Source organism: Entelurus aequoreus, linkage group LG12, assembly GCF_033978785.1.
Source record: "Entelurus aequoreus isolate RoL-2023_Sb linkage group LG12, RoL_Eaeq_v1.1, whole genome shotgun sequence".
Classification (NCBI taxonomy): Eukaryota; Metazoa; Chordata; class Actinopteri; order Syngnathiformes; family Syngnathidae; genus Entelurus; species Entelurus aequoreus.
Window position 1 is genome coordinate 34,039,329 of NC_084742.1, and position 23,822 is coordinate 34,063,150.

The 23,822-nt window shown below is 38.2% G+C and overlaps 2 long non-coding RNA genes across 2 annotated transcripts in view; both read left to right on the forward strand.

Moving 5' to 3' along the window:
• The first annotated feature begins 18,487 nt into the window (after window positions 1–18,487).
• On the forward strand, window positions 18,488–23,233 carry LOC133662813 (uncharacterized). The gene is made up of 3 exons (XR_009828169.1): window positions 18,488–18,570; window positions 21,677–21,734; window positions 23,189–23,233. It is a non-coding gene; the product is annotated as an uncharacterized LOC133662813 (long non-coding RNA).
• Window positions 23,234–23,321: 88 nt separating this feature from the next.
• The window catches only part of LOC133662812 (uncharacterized), a 59,082-nt gene continuing 58,581 nt past the window's right edge, over window positions 23,322–23,822 (forward strand). The window contains exon 1 of the long non-coding RNA XR_009828168.1: window positions 23,322–23,372. This is a non-coding gene — a long non-coding RNA (uncharacterized LOC133662812). The remainder of the gene's footprint in view (window positions 23,373–23,822) is intronic.

The window sequence follows — 23,822 nt, forward strand, 5'->3', positions numbered from 1 at the left end:
ACCATAAAATCTATTGTCCTAGATTGTCCTATTCTACAGTGTACAATTTGATGGGTAGCTTGCTTTGAAATCACAAGTCAAGCAGGTATTTATTTTAATTTTTATTTTAATCAAAGAAAAGTTTAACATGTATGATAGTATTATATTTGTCGCATTATTAGATAACACTAAAGTTTTAAAAATATGCAATTGCATGCAGTACATTTTTTTTCTGACAAAATGGAATGAATACATTTAGTAAGATAATTATTTCGCCGGCCACATTGAATGATGATGGTCTACGTGTCTACATGTGCGACGTAGACCATTAAAGAAGAATGTATGCAAGTATTATTGTAGCAAAATTATTTGCAAACGTGTATCTCAATCTCTGCGTGTGTAATCCAATTCACGTGCGTGTGTACTAATGTGTTTGTCTGCATATCAATGCAAGTGTGTGTAATCAGATCCGCCTCCGTGTGTTTTAAGATGTCTGTCTGTCCCTAATCAGAAAGAACCCTCGATAGGCTGTCTACTTACACGTGACTTTTGCGACACTTTTGCATTGTACGATTTAAGCGCACGCATCCAGATTTGTGAGCGTGTAATACAATTTGTGTGCGCGCATTCAGAAGTGCATGCTTGTAATACAATCTGCGCATGTGTATCTAAGGTGTGCCTACATTTAACCAACCACGGAAGACACCATGCAATTTCAACCAATCAGAAACAACATACAGCTGTGGTGCGTGAAAGAGAGACGCCAAGACCAATCAATCAATCAATCAATGTTTATTTATATAGCCCTAAATCACAAGTGTCTCAAAGGGCTGTACAAGCCACAACGACATCCTCGGTACAGAGCCCACACAAGACCCGCCTTACATTGTTTCTGATTGGTCTACATGGTGAGTGTCTTCTGTGGTTGGTTAAATATAGGCACAGTGGATTGATGGCTTGGTCTGGGATTGGTTAATTCGATCAATCAATCAGAGTTACTCCAACTACGGCAAGCTGCAAAAACCAACATTTATTATTATGAAAATAATACAGAGTAGTGAACTTGGCAGCTCTGAGCAAGTGTTAAGAGTGTGGTCCATCGTTGTCCCCCACATCTGCGGTCCCCTCCAAGGTTTCTCATTGTTGCCCATTGGGTTGAGTTTTTCCTTGCCCTGATGTGGGATCTGAGCTGAGGATGTCGTTGTGGCTTGTGCAGCTCTTTGAGACACCCGTGATTAGGGCTATATAAATAAACTTATATTGATTTATTGATTGATTGAGGTCAATTACGATTTGTTTTGCCCATATGTGACCTGTATCAGATTTATTCCTGTCAATGTGAACAGTGTAATCCCCATTTTTTCAAATCCGACCCAGGCCTCTTTTGTATGTGGACATAAACCAGATATGTTTCAGATGGGACTGCAGTCTGAACGACCAGGTCTCGTTCAGCCGACCAATACGCCATCCAAAAGTGAGGAATTATTCGCCAAAACAGAGGGTTGCAAAATAAATAGTTTCCAAATGAGCAGAAAACAGGCTAAACAAATGCTAACCCACACGCTCTTCGGAGCAGACGTCGAAGCAAATGTCCGTCAAACTGCAATAGCCAAAATGCTTGCTCTCTTCCTTTTTAATCTTCTACGCTCAATAATTCAGTTGAGAAAATGTTGACTTTGTTTGCACAAAATCCTTTTTAAAACATGTTTGATTTTGTTTGGAAGGGCGGCCAGTTATTAATTATTAATCATCTTTGTGTTGGCACTGCAATTTGGCTGCGTCTCCATTTAGCCGATGAACCTTCCCCTGTCACACACACACGAGCGCACACACACAGACACACACACACACACACACACACACACACACACAGTGGTAAATGAAGAGAGACAGTCTTATTGGGCAACCATCATGACAAAGCAATTAAAAAGGAATTAAGGGCACGCAGGAAGAAATTGGATATTAGAAATGTCAATGTTATTACAGAGTTATTACAGAGTTGTTGTTTTCATCTTGTAGTGTGTTGCTCTTAATGATGCTTCAGTGTGAGAAACGTTATTGCTCTTTTTGGGTCACCTCTCATTAGGATCTCACCTCGCCAATGTGCAAATGTCTCTTTTTGACACCCTTGGCCTAATGGCACTACGGAATATATGCTGTTATGTTGATTGAAGCCATTGACTTTTTTAAGCTCATTTGTCACGAAGGATGAGCTGTAATGGACGCTGACATTCTCTAATAAGCTGCTTGGCAGCGATAAAGTCACTTCAACACAATAAAAACAACAGTTAAAAATGATAGCATGGACTTTTAATACAGTTTTTCAGATAAATCCTTAGTCATGTGACACAGTATAACATACTACAGGTCCGTGCTGGATTACTGTCGTTGTGCAAATATGAGCACATCTTCATGGTTATGATCCAATACAGAATTAATTATGAATATAAAGTCTAATGTCCAATGAATATGTAATATAAAGTAACTCACAAGTCTTACTGTCTTCAACAACTATTTGTATGAAGGACGAGTCTTTCAGCTGTTTACTCACACTGGAGGAATGTGCTCACAAAATATCTTTTTTATTCAAAATGACTTTTCGATTTTTGCTCATGTATTCATTCTTACAGTCGTGCTCATAAGTTTACACACCCTGGGAGAATTTATGATTTCTTGGCCATTCTTCAGAGAATATGAATGATAACACAAAAACCTTTCTTCCACTCATGCTTAATGGTTGTGTGAAGCTATTTATTGGCAAACAAATGTGTTTACTCTTTTTAAATCAAAATGACACAATAAAGTACCCAAATGACCCTGATCAATAGTTTACATACCCTAGTGACTTTGATCTGATAACATGCACAAAAGTTGACACAAACAGGTTTGAATGGCTAATCAAGGTTCCAATCCTCACCTGTGACATGTTTGTTTGTAATTAATGTGTGTGTATAAAAGGTCAGTCAGTGAGCTTCTGACAGACCATTGCATCTTTCATTCAGTGCAGCACAGAGGTTTCTGGATTCTGAGTCATGGGGAAGGCAAAATAATTGTCAAAGGATCTGCGAGAAAAGGTAATTGAACTGCATAAAACAGGAAAGGGGTATATAAAGATATCCAAGGAATTGAGAATGCCAATCAGCAGTGTTCAAACGCTGATTAAAAAGTGGAAAATTAGGGATTCAGGTAGACCAGCAAAGATTTCAGCCACAACTGCCAGGAAAATTGTTTGAGATGCAAAGAAAAATCCACAAATAACTTCAGCTGAAATACAGGACTCTCTGAAAAAATGTGGTGTGGCTGTTTCAAGATGCACAATAAGGAGGCACTTGAAAAAAATGGGCTGCATGGTCGAGTCGCCAGAAGAAAGCCATTTCTGTGCAAATGTCACAAAGTATCCCGCTTACATTACGCCAAACAGCACAGAGACAAGCCTCAAAACTTCTGGAACAAAGTAATTTGGAGTGATGGACTTTATCACAATATTCTAATTTTCTGAGACAGTCCTGTATATTAAGATTTATTGTTGTTTTGTTCTCTTTCAAGCAAGTTTCTCTGTCAGTTAACACCTGATTTCTCTGGAATGTACGGTAAATTAAATGCAGTATCATTATTAATAATATTAATAGGAATACAAGTTCTGTATTCGCCAAGAATCGGAATTTAATTGAAATGTAAATTGCTGTAAGATTCACATTCTTAGCCTGTATTACTTTAACAAATAATGACATTCTACAGTTTTAAGTGCTTAATGTAATAAATGATGCTCTTACATAGTTTTAAGTCACACTCACAGTCTCACACTGTATTCACGCTACACAACATTTTATATTAAAGCTCTGCATGATTACAAATTTGCTCAGATGAATAAATCATGATATTATACAGCTCTGTATTTTCAAACTGGCACTTTGCAAACTTTACATAAATGCTTAGAAGGTGCTCACTTACCCAGGTGTTGTAAGCATTATATGATACACTTTTCCTGTTTTAAGTATGTAAAGTACGCACAGATAAACCTGCACGCTTATACACAGATACGCACGCACGCACGCACACACACACACACACACACACACACACTCGCACATGCACGCACACACACCACTACAATTACTACTACAGGGAAATAATGCACAACAATTCAATGAAGTGATAATCATGTAATCCTACAATACCTTGATCGTGGACAATCCCGTGAAAAGATTCAACAGAACTGCTGTCACTCGATGCTGAGCTAACAAACACAGCTGAGCTCTTTCTGAGCGTGCTATCGCTGACGTCACTTAGCAACAAGCCCATCCTTTTAAAGGCACACACTCTGCTCTCATGAAACATCTTTCAACCTAATAAGCGACATATATGTATTTTTAAAGTAACACACTAATTACTTTCTCTAGTAATTTAGTTGCAAGTTTAAAAGAGTGATTCCATTTTTTTTTTTTAAATACGCTAACTAAAATGAATTACTTTTTGAAAGTAATTTGCCCAACACTGCTCAAAAGACTCTCAGCTGATCTAGGATGTCCACAGTGAATTAGTCGGCAATATTCCCATCATGCATTGTTTTATCCTACTTTTACGTTATGCTAAGGAATGTCCATGGATTTAGACCAAAATACTTTTTTTCTGGCATTTCTTTATAAACATTACTGTGGTCCTGGAAGGCATCATCGTAACAAATGTGCTTTTTTTTAATCAAATGGTACATTTTCAAGAGTTCAAGGAACAACTGTGATTCCTTTTCTGTAAGCCCAACCAGTGTGTTTGTGAACGTGTGTGTGCGCGTGCGTGTCCCTTTGTTTTCAACACAATCTGCTTTGGATGTCACACTTCATCCTGCCTGATAATGGAAGACGCTGACGGCAACATCTGAAGTCTGGAGATGAAAGACACGCACACGCGCGCACACACACACGCAAGGATGATATGATATTGTATATCATTAACAATAACAATTATAACAGATTTTATTTTATTACACACTTTTATTTGAATAACTCTTAAAACGCTACAATAAAAAAAACATGTTTAAAACAATCAGAGCTTAGCTATTAGAACTGGGTGTGCATCTCTACCTTAAATGGCGTTTCTATATGAATCTCGATACATGGTTACGATACGATTCACTAACGATACTTTTTAAAACATTACGATTTGATGCTGCAGCTAACGACTATTTTGATAGCACACTAAGCCTGCTCAGTGGCCTTGTGGTTAGAGTGCCCGCCCTGAGATCGGTAGGTCGTGAGTTCAAACCCCGGCCGCAATACCAAAGACTATAAAAATGGGACCCATTGCCTCCCTGCTTGGCACTCCGCATCAAGGGGGTTGAATCACCAAAATGATTCCCGAGCGCGGCCACCGCTGCTGCTCACTGCTCCCCTCACCTCCCAGGCGGTGGAACAAGGGGATGGGTCAAATGCAGAGGGTAATTTCACCACAACTAGTGCGTGTGTGACTATCAGTGGTACTTTAACTTTAACTAGTCTATCTTAACGATTAGTCGACTAATCGGATTGTAAGGTGTACACAAATTCAGTGGCTCTAATTTAGCCATCAACTTTTAAATTTAGTTTGAGATATTTTCAGCATGTGCTTACTAAAAACAAAGATGACTAATTAAGTTTTAAATATGTATTTATACTGTAACTATGCTGCTCCTTCGGCTGCTACAAAAATAAAAAATAATGATTAAACTTTTGTCCAAATAAAAGCAAGGACAAGCAAATTGTTAAAAAACCCCATCATTTTTTTCATGTAAAAAAAAAAGGACAGGTAAATTTGTGGCTATAACAACAAATGATAAAACACCAAAACTTGTATAAAAAGAAAAGATCTGACAAATCACAAGTCAGTAGGAGCTTCTTTCTCGTGTTTCGAGCAAAGACGGGGCGATTGTCAGCCTGTCATTGCTCTGTCTCCGAGCACTGAACGCAGGCGGAAATAAAAAATAATTAGTCGTGTCAGGAAGAAGGTGAAGAACAATAGATGTGCGTAGGCAAATCTGACTCGAAGAAGTTAGTGCTGCACCACCTTTGAAGATAGTCGCTAGAATGATACGTAAACTTTGGAGCAGGTGGGTGACACGTGGAAAAGAAGTCTGCCTCCCTAGCGCCACCAATGAGAGCTTTTTTGCAGAGCCCGACTAATGGTGGACGCTGGGAGGAGGGTTGTGAGTACAGTTCCCCTTCACTGGCCATTACACTAGCAGTGGAGAAGCAGCAGGAGGGAGAAGGTCTGCTGCTCTCTCTTACAAATTCCTCCCCTAGACAGATATCACACAACTTGGAAGAAATACCAAACTATACTTCAAGTACACCAAACTTGTGTGAAGGTATTGCGTCTTGGTGCATTGGTTGAAGTGAATGAGTCAAGGTGGACACAGTTCTATGGACCAGGCTCATTTCCGAAGGGCAGCTGGGGGTAACTGTACAAGATGTCCCTTGAAAAAGGACAGTAGAGCTCCAGTGGAGGCTTGTGTATGCAGCAATAGCTATGATCACACACAGATTGACTGAGCCAGAAATCAGCACATACGGTCGTTTTTGTTCAAAGGAAGAGCCTATTTTTCATATGTTTGTACCGTGTCCCAGGCTAGAACTTTGTTTATGCTTTTAAAAGAATGGTTCCTGGACCTAGGTGTGTTTTTTTTCAGTTGTTTGTTCTGAGGCCAAAATACACCTGAATGTTGGAATTGGTTCTGCCAAATTGTCAATTTGGTTCTCAAGAAGGAACTAAATGGGGAACACTGTTAAAAGTGATTTGGGCTTTGAGTCAGAAGGACTATTGTTGTCAAGCTGACAGAACAAATTGCCCGTCACAACCAAGAAAGAAGAGTTGGGACAACTTCAACAAGAAAAAAGCACGGAATGGCATTAGAAACTCATTAGAATAAGTTGGGTTAACTTTGGAAAATAAGTCAAGGTTTTAACCAACACGCATGCCCCAGTGATGTGATGTCACGCGCAGTTATAAACCTCAAGAATCTGATAAAATAAGTTAAACCAACATTTTTTTTAGTTCCCTTAAGCAATGTTTTCCGGTGTCACTTGTCTCTGTATGGCTAAGTGGGTAGAATGGCCGTTCTATAGAAAAACAGGCAGTAAACGGAGGGTTACCGGTTTAATCCCCACCTAGTCAAACTTGATTTGTGTGTGTAAATTGGTGATTGGGTGAATGTGATAATGTATGTATTGTAATCTACTGCGTATTTATACCTATACTCAGGTATAGTGAATCTATCCATCCATGCATATGTTAGTTTTAACTACAAAGAAAACAATACAGATTCGATACTGTACTTTTTGTTATTATTGATGCATTTTTGATGATAAATCTTCTTTCTTTCAGCATATTTGCAAGGTGTTCTGGGATTCTGGGACATAATAAGCAGTGTTAGTTTGTTACTTACCTGCAGTATTAAGATTAGAGGACGTGCTGACCTTGCCGCAGCTGCTGGTGGTGATTTACTTCTGTCTCGGAGGGGATCGAAAACGCTTTATTCATTCAACATTATCACATGCTGTGTCTGCTAATGTTTCTGCTAGTATTTTCTCAATTTGATAGAATATCCACTTTGCAAGTACTGCAAGTTGCGCTGTTGTCTTCCTTTCTCATGAATAATTCTAACGTCTGTGCTGCTGATTGGCGCCGTGCGTGGTGACGTTATGCGGGCCCACATGTATCGATAAGGGAATCTTTAACAAAACGGTCACATGATTCCCAGGAATCAAAACCCTGCGAGCCAGTTCTCAACAAGAACCGGTTTTCCATTCCCATCCCTAGTGTTCATTGCACTGTTTTCAACCTTCCGCTTCAGCCACTTGGTCCGTTAGTGAAACTTGCTCAACTGTCACTTCCGTTGTGACCATCATTTGTGTCCTAAAGTTGTTTGTGGCTTTTGTATTTGTTGTGGCTTTTGAAAGGAAGTAATATTGTAGCAAAATTATTTGCAAATGCGTATATGTCAATCTGTGTGTCTGTAATCCAATTCACGTGTTCATGTAGTAATGTGTACATTTCTGACTCAATCTGTGTGTGTGTGTGATCAGGTCCTTGTGTGCCTATTCCAATTTGTGTGTACGTATTATGATTTGTCTGTGGGTAAAAAAAAATCTGTCTGTCTGTATTTCAATCTCCGTGTGTAAAAAAGTGTGTGTCCCTATTCGTAATTGTGTGAAGCAAGAACCCTCCATAGGCTGTCTATTTACACTTGACTTTTGCTACACTTCGGCGGTGGAAGATTTGTGTGTGCGCATCCAGATTTGTTTGCGTGTGTATTAAATGTGTGTGTTTGTATTCAGATCTGTTTGAAGCAGGAACCCTCCATAGGCTGTCTATTTACACGTGACTTTTGCTACACTTCTGCCGTGGAAGATCTGTGTGTGCGTGCTGCAATCCGAACGTGTACAAAGATTTGTCTGCAGCTTCACCTTTTCTTTCCTTATACTCACCACTAGTCGGCGCCTTTCAGCTACTCGATTGCACTCGTGTTGGCGTTGAAGCCAAGAACAATGGACTTTCCATCATTTTCTGTGTGAAAAAGTTCATGCTTTCTGTTTTCAACTAAGTTATCAGTAATGTTATGACAAACCGGCCAAAATGACCGGGTGGCTGGGCTCTGCCTTAGCGATAGGGTGAGAAGCTGTGTCATTCGGGAGGAGCTCAGAGTAATGCCGCGCTCCTCCACATCGAGAGGAACCAGATGAGGTGGGAACAGACGCGGACGCCTCCCTGGGCAGGTGTTTAGGGCATATCCCACTAGTAGGAGACCACGATTAGACCCATGATACGTTGCGTCCCTAATGTTTTGTCTCCCAAATGTGCGCCCCATGGTTATTCATTCCCACATTAAACTGAAGCCTAAAGTGTTGAAAAGTAAACCCTTCTCATTTTCCAACTCATTGTGACAAATAAGTAATAAACCATAAAAGACACTTTGTGACAATCACAGTGTTTTTATTTTTTATTTTTTTAAAGTGATGTTTTTTTTAAAGGCAGGGCCGCAAAACTACATTTTAAAGTTTAGTTGAATAGGTTGTGTTCAGTCATGTGACTTTTGAAGTGGTGGTCAACCAAACCAACATGGCCACTGTGCAGCAAACAGAGTGTGAACTATCTAAGAATGCAAGGGGCTTAGAACTTGACACTAAAAGCATATTCGAGCAAAAACTCAAATGCAATGGAATCTATCCCTATACCAGGGGTGTCAAACTCATTTTAGATCGGGGGCCACATGGAGGAAAATCTACTCCCAAGTGGGCCAGACTGGTAAAATCACAGCACAATAACTTAAAAATAAAGACAACTTCAGATTGTTTTCTTTGTTTAAAAATAGAACAAGCACATTCTGAAATTGTACAAATCATAATGTTGTTGGGGTTTTTTGTACACTTACATGTTGCGGTTAATAGTATTCTATCGTTATATGTCGTTATTTATATTTTCTGAATAAATTATGTGATAATGTTCATCAGTCAACTCATTGGTGTTAATTTTCAACCTATCAAGATAAAAAAATGATGTCTAAATCAAATTACAGGATGTTATTTACCGTATTTTTCGGACTATAAGTCACAGTTTTTTTTCATAGTTTGGCGGGGGTTGCGACTTATACTCAGGAGCGACTTATGTGTGAAATTAACATATTAGCGTAAAATATCAAATAATATTATTTAGCTCATTCACGTAAGAGACTAGACGTATAAGATTTCATGGGATTTAGCAATTAGGAGTGACAGATTGTTTGGTAAACGTATAGCATGTTCTATATGTTATAGTTATTTGAATGACTCTTACCATAATATGTTACGTTAACATACCAGGCACGATCTCAGTTGGTTATTTATGCCTCATATAATGTACACTTATTCAGCCTGTTGTTCACTATTCTTTATTTTAAATTGCCTTTCAAATGTCTATTCTTGGTGTTGGGTTTTATCAAATACATTTCTCCAAAAAATGCGACTTATACTCCAGTGCGACTTATATATTTTTTTTCCCTTCTTTATTGTGCATTTTCGGCCGGTGCGACTTATACTCCGAAAAATACGGTATATTTTCTGAATACATTATGTGATAATGTTCATCAGTCAACTCATTGGTGTTAATTTTCAATCTATCAAGATAAAAAAAATGATATCAAAATCAAATTACAGGATGTTATTTATGTAGTTTGATCATTTTCCTTGACATCATGTGGTTTATTTATTTTTATTTTTTTACATATGTAGCATCATCTACAAAGATTTGCTATTGTGACATCTAGTGGACATATTTAGAAAAGCTGTTTCCTTCATTCAAAAATTTCAGGGTAATTTTTATACTTAGCAAACTCATCCCGCGGGCCGGATAAAACCTGTTCGCGGGCCTGATCCGGCCCTCGGGCCATACGTTTGACACCCCTGCCCTATACAGTCGTGGTCAAAAGTTTACATACACTTGTAAAGAACATAATGTCATGGCTGTCTTGAGTTTCCAATGAAACAAAAATTGAGCTGTTTGGCCACAATACCCAGCAATATGTTTGGAGGAGAAAAGGTGAGGCCTTTAATCCCAGGAACACCATTCCTACCGTCAAGAATGGTGGTGGTAGTATTATGCTCTGGGCCTGTTTTGCTGCCAATGGAACTGGTGCTTTACAGAGAGTAAATGGGACAATGAAAAAGGAGGATTACCTCCAAATTCTTCAGAACAACCTAAAATCATCATCCCGGAGGTTGGGTCATGGGCGCAGTTGGGTGTTCCAACAGGACAATGACCCCAAATACACTTCAAAAGTGGTAGAGGAATGGCTAAATCATGCTAGAATTAGGGTTTTAGAATGGCCTTCTCAAAGTTCTGACTTAAACGTGTGGACAATGCTGAAATAACAAGTCCATGTCAGAAAACCAACAAATTTAGTTGAACTGCACCAATTTTGTCAAGAGGAGTGGTCAAAAATTCAACCAGAAGCTTGCCAGAAGCTTGTGGATGGCTACCAATAGCCATCCACCAAGGCTGAAAGTTTCCAGTAACATACGTGTCCGCATCATTCAACTTACTGTGTCATGAGCTTAGTTTCATTAGTTACTGTGCCCACTAAGTTTCCCCAAAAAAACAATTACCACACCACCTTATTTTATTTTATTCCAGACTGTTAATAATACATAAGTTAATGTTTTTCATACCTACCATTGTTTTCTGTTTGACTAATTTCACTTGATCAAACCTTTTCTAGCATTCCTCACTACAAACTACAGTGGAATCTCAATTTACCAACATCATTGATTATTGAACTGGATTCGTAAATAAAAAAGTTTATATATTGAAGCAAATTTCTCCCTAAGAAACAATGTAAATATGAGTAATGGGTCCCAGTCTAAACTAAAGTCCATATTTTAGTAAAAGTTTGTACACTTTCAACAAAATATAAAGCGCTATATAGTACTGTATATCAAACGAGGGTGATGGATCAACTTTCTATTTGATAAAAAGGCAAAACAACAACAATTTATTATACACACGCACAATTTTTTTGGCTTGCAGCAAAAGTGAGGGTGAGGGGGCAGTGTCGACCACGCTGTGGATACTTCCTAAATGTTTCCAATCACACATCACTTGTTCTTTGGACTCATAGAACTAGCAAAACTACAAAAAAAATTGTAAAATGCTGTAAAAACATTTTAAAAAAGCACGCAAAAAAGCAATTAGCACACAGGCTAACGGCAGCACTGCTCTGCCGAATGAATGAGCACGGAGAATGTTGGGCCCGCCCTCCATGGCTGTGCTGATGGGCACACAAAAAGGGTTAATGAAACATTCGTTCACTAAAGCAAAGTTGTCCACTAAAGCATATTTGTATTCATTTTGTGGTTTGTATTTTAAAACGTTCATACAATAAGAGGTCTGAGAATTGATGTTCCACTTGCGTAAATACTCAAGCTCCAATATCGGTATCATGTTGGAAGTAAAACAGTTGTATCAGGACACCATTAAAGGTGGGGAAAATTATCTATTTTTAGATGCACCATTATATAAATCGATTAGTAAACATCAATGATCGATTTATTTATTGTAAATAAAATAATGCGGACAATTCTAAAATTTGGCTGACTGCAGTGAGCCACCTCACCGAGAGATCCGATCAGCTCCTTTATTATAGGGCACTTATTGTACAGTTTTGCGCACATTTTCATTCATTTAATAAATGTGATTGAAATTTCTTATTATTAATGCACTATTTTTGAAAGTTGCAAGTGATAAGCGCTTATTTAGTGAAACAAAAAAGAAGTGAAAAACTGCATCAATATATGTATAAATCAAAGATTCATCAATAATCGATTTTTAGTGGCAGCTTAGCTCCTGAATCGTAATCGGATCGTGAGGTGACCGAAGATTCCCACCTTTACTATTAATTTTCAATTTTAATTGCCCCTGATTGACCATACCAATTTTTAAATCTTTTTTTTTTTTTATTAAAAAATTTGAAAAAAATGTACTACATCTATCCTTCTATTTTCTACTGCTTGTCTTTTCCGGGCGTTGAAAAAAAGAAAAACAATGAAAAATGTTTTGGTGTAAAATAGTTATAACGTATTTGTGTTTTCAAAGTAAAACAATGGAAAATGTATTAGTGTAAAATATTTGAGTGTGTTTTCAAAGTGAAACAATGAAAAAATGCATTGGTGTAAAATATTTGTATAGTATTTGTGTTTTCAAAGCAAAACAATGAAAACATCCATCCATCTATCCATTTTCTACCGCTTGTCCCTGGGTGTAAAATAGTTGCATAGTATTTTTGTTTTCAAAGTAAAACAATGAAAACACGTATAAGTGTAATATAGTTATATAGTATTTGTGTTTTCAAAGTAAAACCAGGAAAAATGTATCGGTTTAAAATAGTTGTACAGTATTTGCATTTTCAAAGTAAAACAATGAAAACATGTGTAGGTGTATTATAATTGTATAGTACTGTGATGGCATGTTTTCAAAGTAAATAAAATGAAAATGTGTGGGTGCAAAATATTTGTATGGTATTTGTGTGTTTTCAAAGTAAAACAATGAAAAAAATATATGAGTGTAAAATAGTTGTGTCGTATTTGTGTGTTTTCAAAGTAACACAATAAAAAAATGCAGTTGTATAGTATTTGTGTGTTTTTAAAGTATAACAATGAAAACATGTATGGTTGTAAAATAGTTGTATAGTATTTGTGTGTAAAACAAGCGGCAAAATTATGTTTTTCAAAATGTACTCATGTTTTCCAGTTTCTCACCTGCTGAGTGTACCAGCATTAATATTCAGATTGATCACATCCTATGATTTATCTCTGCACAAGTGGCCACCCTGTTGTTTGATGAGCATGGTAATTATGTTAGCCATATGCCGCGCCCTTAAAGCACCTGATATGAACCCAACATGAGGCAAGAGCAGTGTCAAGCCACAAAGACAAAACCTCTTCATTGACATTCTCTTTTGTTCATTATTTGCTGCACTTTTTTTTTTTTACTAATCTTTTGACATTCCTCCCCACTCCTGGTCCCCGCTCTCGCCTCCAACGACCCCCACCCTGGTTCACTTGATGATGTGGAGCTGGAGTCGGGGAAAGTGTCACTATGGAAACAGGGGTAGAAAGATAGAGTAAGAGAGAAAGGGAGAGGGAGAGAGAAGGAGAGGAGGAGGGGGGAGAGAGGGACAGACCTAGAAGAGAGAAAGAAGAGAAAGAGATTTGAGTGAGAAGAGTGAACAGAGAGAAAAAAGGAGTGAGAAAGAGAGAAGAGAGAGCAAAAGAGAGTAAGAAAAGAGAGAGAATGGAGAAAGAGACAGAAGACAGTGTGAAAGAGAATGAAAGAGAGGAGAGACAGAAAGAAGAGAAGAGAGATATATATAGTAAGAGAGAAGAGAGAGATATATAGTAAGAGAGAAAGGGTGTGTGAGAGAGAGCGAGATTATGTTGTGAAATCCACCAGCGGTCATCTGGCTTTCAGATCAAACTGAAAAATATGTGTTGTTAAGGTTGAGTAAAATGTTTTTATTTAGACTTAGACTTAGACTTCCTTTTTAAATATGGACATTTAAGACACGGACACACACGTCTTTTTTCTGTGCATTGCATATAGTTAAAAAACTGCTAGCAAAAGGCGTCTAAATAGTAGCTAACCAGATTCATCTATTGCGGCCATAAAGCTGTCTAAAAAAACCTCTAACAAGGTTTTATGTCATGCTGTAAGCCATTGGCGGCTGCTGGTCTTTCAAGTAGGAAAGCTCATTTTCAGCCTCTCTCTAAACACAAATACAGTATCCAATAACCGATAAAAGATATTATATTATATTAGGGTGTAGTTGTTACGTTAATGACCTGACCAGAGGCGAATTTTGGAAAAGGAGGAATAGTACGCCTTCATTTTAGAGAGACGGGCGGGCAAATTACCGCCCTTACCTTGGAGCAAATGTTCCACCTATATGAAAAAGGCCACTAATGGAAATGAGCGGAGGTAGTCTAGAAAACTGGCAAGTTTTGTTTCAATTGTTTCAGGGCGTGGGTTGGGTGGGTTTGTGTGTATACCCTCACATAGATTGCGTCCTGGGCGGTCGCCTACATTGCCCTCTGCAAAAAACGGCCCTGCAATCGTAATGCGGAAGCTCAGCATCACCCACTTTCCATACACTTCCAGAAATGCCTGCCGTCCGATGGGCGGGACAAAGCTCAATATTTATCCAATGACTGTCTAGTTTGGCTGCAGTGGAACAACCCACTCTGTGAAGTCAATGAATGCTCAACATCAACACTGTTTATTGCACTGTGACGCTACCACAATCAATGACAAGTTACTAAAGTTCTATGCATTCTAGCAAATATTTACTCAATGAAATGTAAACAGTCAAGTACATAATTGACCTTTTATGTTTTTGACATTTTAGGGGAAGCTCAGCTTCCCTTGAAGACTCAGAACAATCGCCACTGCTGTAAGTATGTGCAATGTAGAAAGAGCTTTATTAAGCATATATGCAGTATTTTTGCTCATTTCAAAAGCATAACCACAACTTTTTTCCTGGGCACATTGATTTGACAGAGCGCATCGCAACAAACGCTACTTCTGTCAACAACAACAACATCACTAATCAGACTTCATGACAACAACAACTACTTTGGGACAAACCTTATATTTTTGAGCCTGAATGTATAGAGTATGACCTACAAGTTTTAGAAGCTGGTTGCTAAGCAGATGCAGCTATAATGAAAAAGTAAGCATCATGTAGCGCTAATGCTAAGTGCTAAAAAAAGATACACAAAATAAGAACATAATTAAACTAACATACATTATCTGCTGTCACTGGGATTTCGAATGATGGGATGGTTGTATCTTTTAGCACAAGACATGTGCTCCCCCGTTTACTTGATGAATTCAACATAATCTTCCCACCACAGGTAAAAAATGCTGCGATGAAACATGCATCTTGTCTTCTTATCAATGTCTTTGGGTCTAAGTTGAATTTCAAAGTTGATCTACTTCTTGATTTAAGGCCACAACCTTCTACTAAAGTAGTCTGGCAGGAACTTTTATAAACTCTGCAGCGATTCAGCAGCAGCAGCAAATCAAATCAAATCAAATCAACTTTATTTATTAAGCACATTTAAAATTTACCACAGGGGTAGCCAAAGTGCTGTACAATGGGCAGGTTAAAAGATAATACGAGAACCGAGCAAACACAACACAACACAAACAAAACACGATAAAACAAAACAAAAAAACCCATAAAAACAGGTTCACAGCAGGTGTATTATGGGGCGCCATTGCAGGATGGATATCACTCAGTGTTAAAAGCCATGGAATAAAAGTATGTTTTTAAGAGAGATTTAAAAACAGGAAGAGAGGAGGCTTGTCTAACACTCAGAGGTAGGTCGTTCCAGAGCTTGGGAGCAGCAGCAGCGAAAGCTCTGTCACCTCTAAGCTTCAGCCTTGTGTCCGGGACCGTCAGTAGCAGCTGATCGGCTGATCTTAGGGATCGGGTGGGGCAGTAAGGCTGAAGGAGATCGGAGAGATATGTTGGCGCGAGGTTGTTTAGACATTTAAAAACAAGTAAAAGGAGTTTAAAATGGATTCTGTAACGCACAGGGAGCCAGTGAAGGGACGCTAATATAGGGGTGATGTGCTCACGTCTGCGGGTCTGTGTTAGCAGACGAGCAGCAGCTCAGTAGCTAGGTTATTCCTCGCTAGTGGTGAGAAGAGCAGTGTGTCTCTGTGATCAAGGCCTTGGTGTTAGCTCTTATAATAACAATGTCGCTGTAGCTTGGTTAATATGCAGGTCATAGCTGGTAAATAAAACCTTTTTGGAGTTTTCCGGATGTTTTTAGAGGACTTTATAGGCGGAATAGATGGATCCCTAAGCTACACTGTTAGCTGCCTCTTGCAAACTGTTTTTTGTACTATTTACAATGCACATAAAAGAAAAAGACACGAGTGTTCTTGTCTCACATAAAGATTGTGGATGATGGGCAAAATTTCCCCCAAAAGTGCATGTTTTTCTTTAATTAAGGAACATCATGTTTACATTTACACAATTAAACATGTCCAAAAAGGAGTACAAAGAAACAGAACTAATTTACTCTTACCCCTTATCCATAAGTATTACTGATCATTTATTCACACCATATTTTTCTGTTTGTCATATTTTTAAAGAAATATACAATTGATAATTGTATATTTCTTTAAAAATATGACAAACAGAAAAATACAAGTACAATACAAATACAATTTGTATTTACTCTAATGTACTAATGGAAATCAGATATGTCCTGATCAACATTGCTGGTCTCAGATCAGATCCGGTTTCAAGTCCTGATCTGATACTTTAACAACAGATCAGTGGTTCTCAACAAAGTACCACTTCAGAAAACACTTGACTCCCCAAGTACCACCATAATGACCAACATTCAAATACAGTAGCATAGTAGGCCTAAATATTCATTAAAACAAGGCAGATGTTTTATTTAACAAGTGTATTTGATATTTTGGCCCTCTGTAACATTACGCACAGTTTGAACAGTAACATTGTGTTTGAATATTTAATAGATTTTTTTTTGTGTACCACTAGATGGAGCACGTGTATGTACCACAGTTTGAGAATCACTGTAATAGATCATATAAGTGAAAATGTTTTAGAGCGAGTAACTAAAGTAAACACAATAACACATTTTTAAATAAAGGTTATCTTATTAAATGTAAAATATGCTAGTATTATTGTAAATCAGGTGATATATTACTTGTGTGGTATTGAATGCTACATAAATCTCTTTTTAACAAAATAATGTGTCTAGTGCACAATAAGTAATCAAAACAAAAAATACTATTGTATTGGATCCTATTGAAATCATTTAGGTTTTGCCCTCAAAGTCTTCATGTGTCCAAAAACGTACTCCTTTACTTTGTAAGCAATAACAAGAAACACCAAAAATATTTTTTGTTAACAAAATAAAAAAAATAATAATATCGATCTAATCACTTTGGTATCGTTTATACAGTGGTACCATAGTAGGTATCGACACCTGGATTGATCTCTCCTACTTTACATTGAAAGTTTAGTGATCAGCTTCCTGTGTCGTCCTGCCCGGTGTCTGTGTGTAGCATGATTAGCTATTCTTTGTCCTTTATTCCTCCTGTGATATAGGTACTTTTAATAAACCTACTTTATTTTCTGCTATGGATTAGTATCTTAGAAAGGTGTTCTAGCAAGACACGCACCCTCTTAGAATTCATGCAACTCCCGTGTTTGTGTAACAAGGAATATGGAAATTAAATTGTATCTCGCTTTTGAAGGAATCTTTCACATGAATACAACCTTTAGCATGTCAACATTAGGACATAGCTGCAGTAAAGATTCATCAGTCAAAATAAGGCAAATATCGGCTCCTGATCAATCCAAAGATGGGATCCTCTCTATTACTACACAACGTTGGCCTATGGAGCAAACCGGTTTACGTGAATTTTTCTTTGCACTTTTGTTCGTTTCCTTTCCAGCGCTCTTTATTTTAAGTTCCACTTCCTGTTTGTCTCCTTTTGTCACCAATTCTCTAGTCTGGGCACTGGTTTCCTCACCTGTCCCTTAATGGAAATCAGGAAACACCTGTTCCTGTTTGCCAATCAGGATGCCTTATATGCCAGCCTGGTCTTCTCATGCTTTGTACCGCTATGCTGTCTTTTCCTTTCTGTGCACCCCCATCTTGCACTGGTCTTGTTTATTGAATATATTTTTACCTGTATGCCGTCTCCTGGCTCTGCATCCTGGGGTCAAGACCAAGACACACCATAACATTAATATGATATTTATTCATAGCACTTGTTTGAAATGATATGGATTCATGAAAGTTCAGTGTTTTGCAAGAAAAGTAACACTGGTGAGTTTGAGGACTCGGGTGGTGGGGGATGCGGGATACAAAAGGGGTGGAGTAAAAAAGACAAAAAAAGAGGGAGGAGGATGAGGGAGGTCTGATAGTGAGGCAGGAACAGAGGGAGTGTCAGAGGCGAGGAGGTGTTGGTGAAGGAGCATCTTCTTCTTCAGCCTCCACCTGACAAGCTCTGAATTTGAAGTACATCTTAGGTACGTCTGAGGTACGTAAAGCATCCTACATTAATCTAATAAGACTTTCTAGCATCAGCCCAGCATGTTGTTTTTTATACTTTTTGGCTGCATGTGTTAAGCAAAAATGGGGTCAAAATTATATTTTTTAAAAATGGTTTGAAGACTGATGACATTCTTTTGTTGGCAGCAAGAGAAAACTTTGCTGTGACATTATTGTCAACATTCCATCTGATGCATTTCAACCATGAAGTCCAGAAAACTACGTGAAATGTGAATACCTGTTTGTCCTCGCTCTCTTCATTAGCGCCATTAAGCTGCTTTGACCTAATCAGCAGCAGCATCAGCTAACACGCTGCCAGGGAAGTACCAACTCCACTTGAAACGCCTTATTATTATTATTAGTGCACTAGTCTGAGTACACTGTTATCATACTAACTGCATAAAACAATGTAATATGTAATGTAGTATGCAATGTAGTGTGTGATGTAGTGAATAATGTAGTATGTGATGAAGTGTGTAATGTAATATGTAACAAGGTACATAATGTAGTGTGTAATATGGCATGTAATGTAGCATGTATAACAGTGTGAAATGTGTGTGTAGTGTTGTTTGTAATGTAGTCAGTAAGGTAGTATGTAATGCAATTGTGCATTGTAGTGTGTAATGTAGTATAGTAGTGTGTAGTGCAGTATATAGTGTAGTTTGTAATGTGGTATGTCCTGTAGTGTAATGTAGTATGTAATGTAGTCTGTAATGTAGCCTATAATGTAGCATGTAATGTAGTGTGTACTGTAGTATATAATGTAGTGTGTAATATGGTATGTAATGTAGCATGTATAATAGTGTGAAATTTGTGTGTAGTGTCGTTTGTAATGTAGTATGCAATGTAGTGTGTAAGGTAGTCCGTAATGCAGTGTGCACTGTAGTGTGTAATGTATTATATATTGTAGTGTGCAGTGCAGTATTTAGTGTAGTTTGTAATGTGGTATGTTATGTAGCGTGTATGGTAGTGTGTACTGTAATGTGTAATGTAGTATATAATGTAGCTTGTAATGTAGTGTGTACTGTGGTATGTAATGTAGTGTGTACTGTAGTATGTAATGTGGTATGTAATGTAGTATGTACTGTAGTATGTAATGTGGTATGTAATGTAGTGTGTACTGTAGTATGTAATATGGTATGTAATGTAGTGTAGTGTCAAAATATTGCGTTTCTTGTACATTTGAGAGGGTGAAATAGTTGAGATGATTTGAAGTGTAGATGACTGACATGTAGAGGCTACGTGTCAGACTAAAAGCATCTTTTCATGGCCGCCTGTGGGCAGCATCAGTGGACCGCCACAGAAAGTGTGCAGAGATCAATGCGAGCAGCTGTTCTCTGCACTTCAAACGACGGCGTGTTGTCGGCACTCTGACAGGCCGAGCAAGGGAATCAAAGGCTAATGAGACAGTCATCGCACAAACGTACCCAGCAGACACATGAATATTAATATTTACAGGGTGGTGTTGGGGAGACGCCATCTTGGAACAACTTCAAAGGGTTATGTGGTCGTGCAGCACTGATGGGTTCTTAAAGGGTTCTACGTCATCCAAATATTACTACTTCTTTGTGACGTTGTTGCAACTTCAGTTGGCACTTCAGTAACCCACAGAGATTATGATCGTTTCATTACATAATAATAAGCATTATTATCGTCTATCTTCCCCTGGAAGTTAAATGGGTTGAACCTTCAGACTAATGAAGCAAATGTGCACAAAGGTTTTTTTTATCCCCATCATCATCTTCATTATGAATGAGATGAGTACAGGATGGGTACAAGATGGCTACAAAACAAGTACAACATGAGGACAAGATGAGTACAACACAAGTGCAAGATGAGTAAAAAATGGATAGAAGTTGAGTACAAGATGAATACCAAACAAGTACAAGATGAGTAAAAGATGGACACAAATTGAGTACGAGATGGGTAGAAGATGAGTACAGGATGGGTAAATAATGGGTACAAGAGGAGTACAAAATTAATACAAGATGGGTACAAAATGAGTACAAGATGGCTAAAAGATGAGTACAGGATGGGTACAAGATTAGTACAAAATGGGTACAAGATGACTACTAAATGAGTGCAAGATGGGTAAAAAATGTTGGTACAAGATAAATACAGAATGAGTACAAAATAAATATAAGCTGGTACAAGAAGAGTACCAGATGAGTACAAGTTGAGTACAGGATGAGAACAAGATGACTACAAGATGACTACAAAATGAGTACAAAACGTGTACAAGATGGTACAAGATTAATACACAATGAGTACAATATGGGTACAAGATGAGTAGAAGATAAGAGCAAGAGGAGTACAAGATGAGCAAAAGATGGGTACAATATCAGTACAAGATAAGAACAAGATGAGTAAAGGATGGGTACAATTTCAGTAGAGGATGATAACGAGAAGAGTACTAGATGAGTATAAGCTGAGTACAAGTTGAGAACAGGATGAGAACAAGATGACTACAAAATGAGTGCAAGACGAGTACAAGATGGGTACAGATTGCGTACAAGATTAGTACAGGATAAGTAAAAGATGGTACAAGATGAGTACAGGATAAGTAAAAGATGGTACAAGATGAGTACAGGATAAGTAAAAGATGGTACAAGATGAATACACGATGAGTACAATATGGGTACAAGGTGAGTACAGGATAAAAGCAAGAGGGGGACAATATCAGTACAACATAGTTGTTGTGTGAATGTTCCTCCATCTTAATTCATGCTCGTAAATCAAGCCTAGCTTCCATTTTCAGACCTTGACGGCTGCGTGTTCTCCGGCGTGTGACGGCAGCTATCGATCCGTCAGTCGCGTGGGATGAGTTTGTCAGAGTAAGCGTTTCGGCCGTCTGAGCACGCTCACTGGAGTGTGTTGTCTTTGGGCTACATGTCTCCATGTCTTATGTCACGTCTGTCAGCAGCGTCCCACATCCTTTCACACCAGAACAGGACCCGGAGGAGAAGTGTTTGGCCATCTTTCACTCAATGCATGCTGGGAAAACACTTCTTAGCATAGCTCGCCACAAAACTATTCATCCATATCACTTAAACCAAAGATGCAAAAATTACTTTTCTTTGTTATATTTTTTTCAGCAGTGGGGGTCAGTGTCGTCACATCAGCAGCCCTCCCCCCAGTGACTAAACCACTCTGGTGAGTATTGATATTTACTGTTAACATATGTATGTATATACTGTGAATATGTATTTAATATGTAAAATGATTGCACTATGATTTATGAACACACTTAGATTAATAATGCAATTAATTCTGTCTGAAAAAGCTCTTTTATACCTTAACTGCTACAGTGTCAGTGATCAGACCAATGCATATATTCAGTAAAGACTCCAACTGGTGTGCTCTCTGGCAAATTTCTCTCCAAAATACAGCCTGAAAGAACTTAAGATAAAACTGCTACCAAGTTTTGTGCAAATAAATGACATTATTCAAGTAACTCGTTTTAAAACATTGCTGAAAGACACTCTGACAAGAAATTAATTGTGTCCAAATATTTGTGTCTTTTCTTAAAAGGTTCATACTATGATGGGGTTTTTTAATACATTTAAAACACTTACTTGTGGTCTACATAGCATGTAATGATGCATAAATTATGTTTTACGGACCGTTTTAAAGAAAGAAAAAAAAAGACTTCCAGGTATATGGTATAAAATAAATTCATACCATATATGGATAATCCTTTGACGTCACACTTTCATAGAATGGCAGTTTTCAGGTATTTCTGAGCAACATGTCAAGAAATCTGTGTTTTTATGCAGCTTAACCGTCCAGAAGCACCTGTTAGTTTCTGTCCATTATCTTTGCTCCTGTAGCTGGCGCGTTATGTCAGCGGGTTTTCATATTTAAATCAAGTTCAATCTGGTATAATTTTTTAAGAGCAGTCGTAAAAGTTAAAGTGGCGCAGTAATGGATTTTCAATGGCATTCCAAGCACTAAAAGACAAAACAAGCAAAACTAGTGAAATTATTCAGTGGCGCTCGCTCTGTCCTTTTAAAAGACAATCAGGGACCGTTGATCTGCTGCTGCCATTTCCATTTGGAGCGGGAATAAATTGCAAGTAGCAGAAAATGAAACAAGCCTTGGATCTGATAGCTTTGTGCGGCACAGAAATATAGCATGAACTTGAACTGATGATTATTAGGAATATCAACATATATTAATTGAGAGATTGTTCATTCTATTTCTTGAGAGAATGCAAATAAATTGAAGTTGCGTCACCATGTCGCCACTGCCCGCACTCTTTTTGTCCTTAAGCACTTTCACTTTCACAGCATGTCTTCATCTTGTTTCCTGAGCCCAGTTGGTGAAACTCAAGCAGCACTTGATGCAAGAGCTCTCCTACTCAACCTCCCAGCCTGCTGAGAGCGCTTGAAAGCAATTTTCTTTTAATCAAGTTCACCATAAAGGCCCTTCTGACGCCAGCCGCAGCAACACTACGTTGATTTGCCGATGAGCGTGTTCTATAAAATACTGTGTACCCACATAATGAGAATTCTCTTGAGTTTATTGCCCTCTCACACAGATATGAAAATGAAGGAAATTGGATTTCACATAACGAGTGCTCATCTTTCAACTTCTTTCAACCACAGGAAGAAGTGTTGCTTCAGCGCAGTCTTCACCTGAACCAGTGAGGTAACGCTGATTGTTAACAGGACCTCATGTCAAAGTTTGTGTCTGCTTAAATAATGTTGACGTTTTCCTGTGTTAGGTTAAGATGCCGCAAAGAAACACAATGAAGAACTGCGAACCGAGAAGAAGACTCAGAAAGCACAGGTGGGCCCGACAGTTCTTATTGGCGCCTCTTAATACCAAAAGAAAATGATAAATGGTAGCTTAGATGAGCCATTATGGAGCGGTGGCAATATTTGACAAGACAAACGACCTTTGTGGTATTTATTGGGTTTTATGGCAAGCGTCTCTAGTTCTGTATTCATGACATCGTAAATCTAAAGGTTTCCCACTTCAATATCTGTACGTTTGTGAAAACATGCATTTATTATTCATTTGGGATTCATGTGCCTGCTGTACCAAAAGGTAACACTCCGAGAGAGAAAGCAACATGCAGGACTTAGGTGGACCGCTTTTCTATGCATTTCTAAGAGCTACTAACATGCAAAAATCTGCACTTCCACTTTTGCCGCACTGATCCCGAAGCAAAGAGCTGGCTGACAAATGCAAAAAGTCAAGGTGTTTGAAGAAATTGCTTCAGCAAAGGAACTCCAG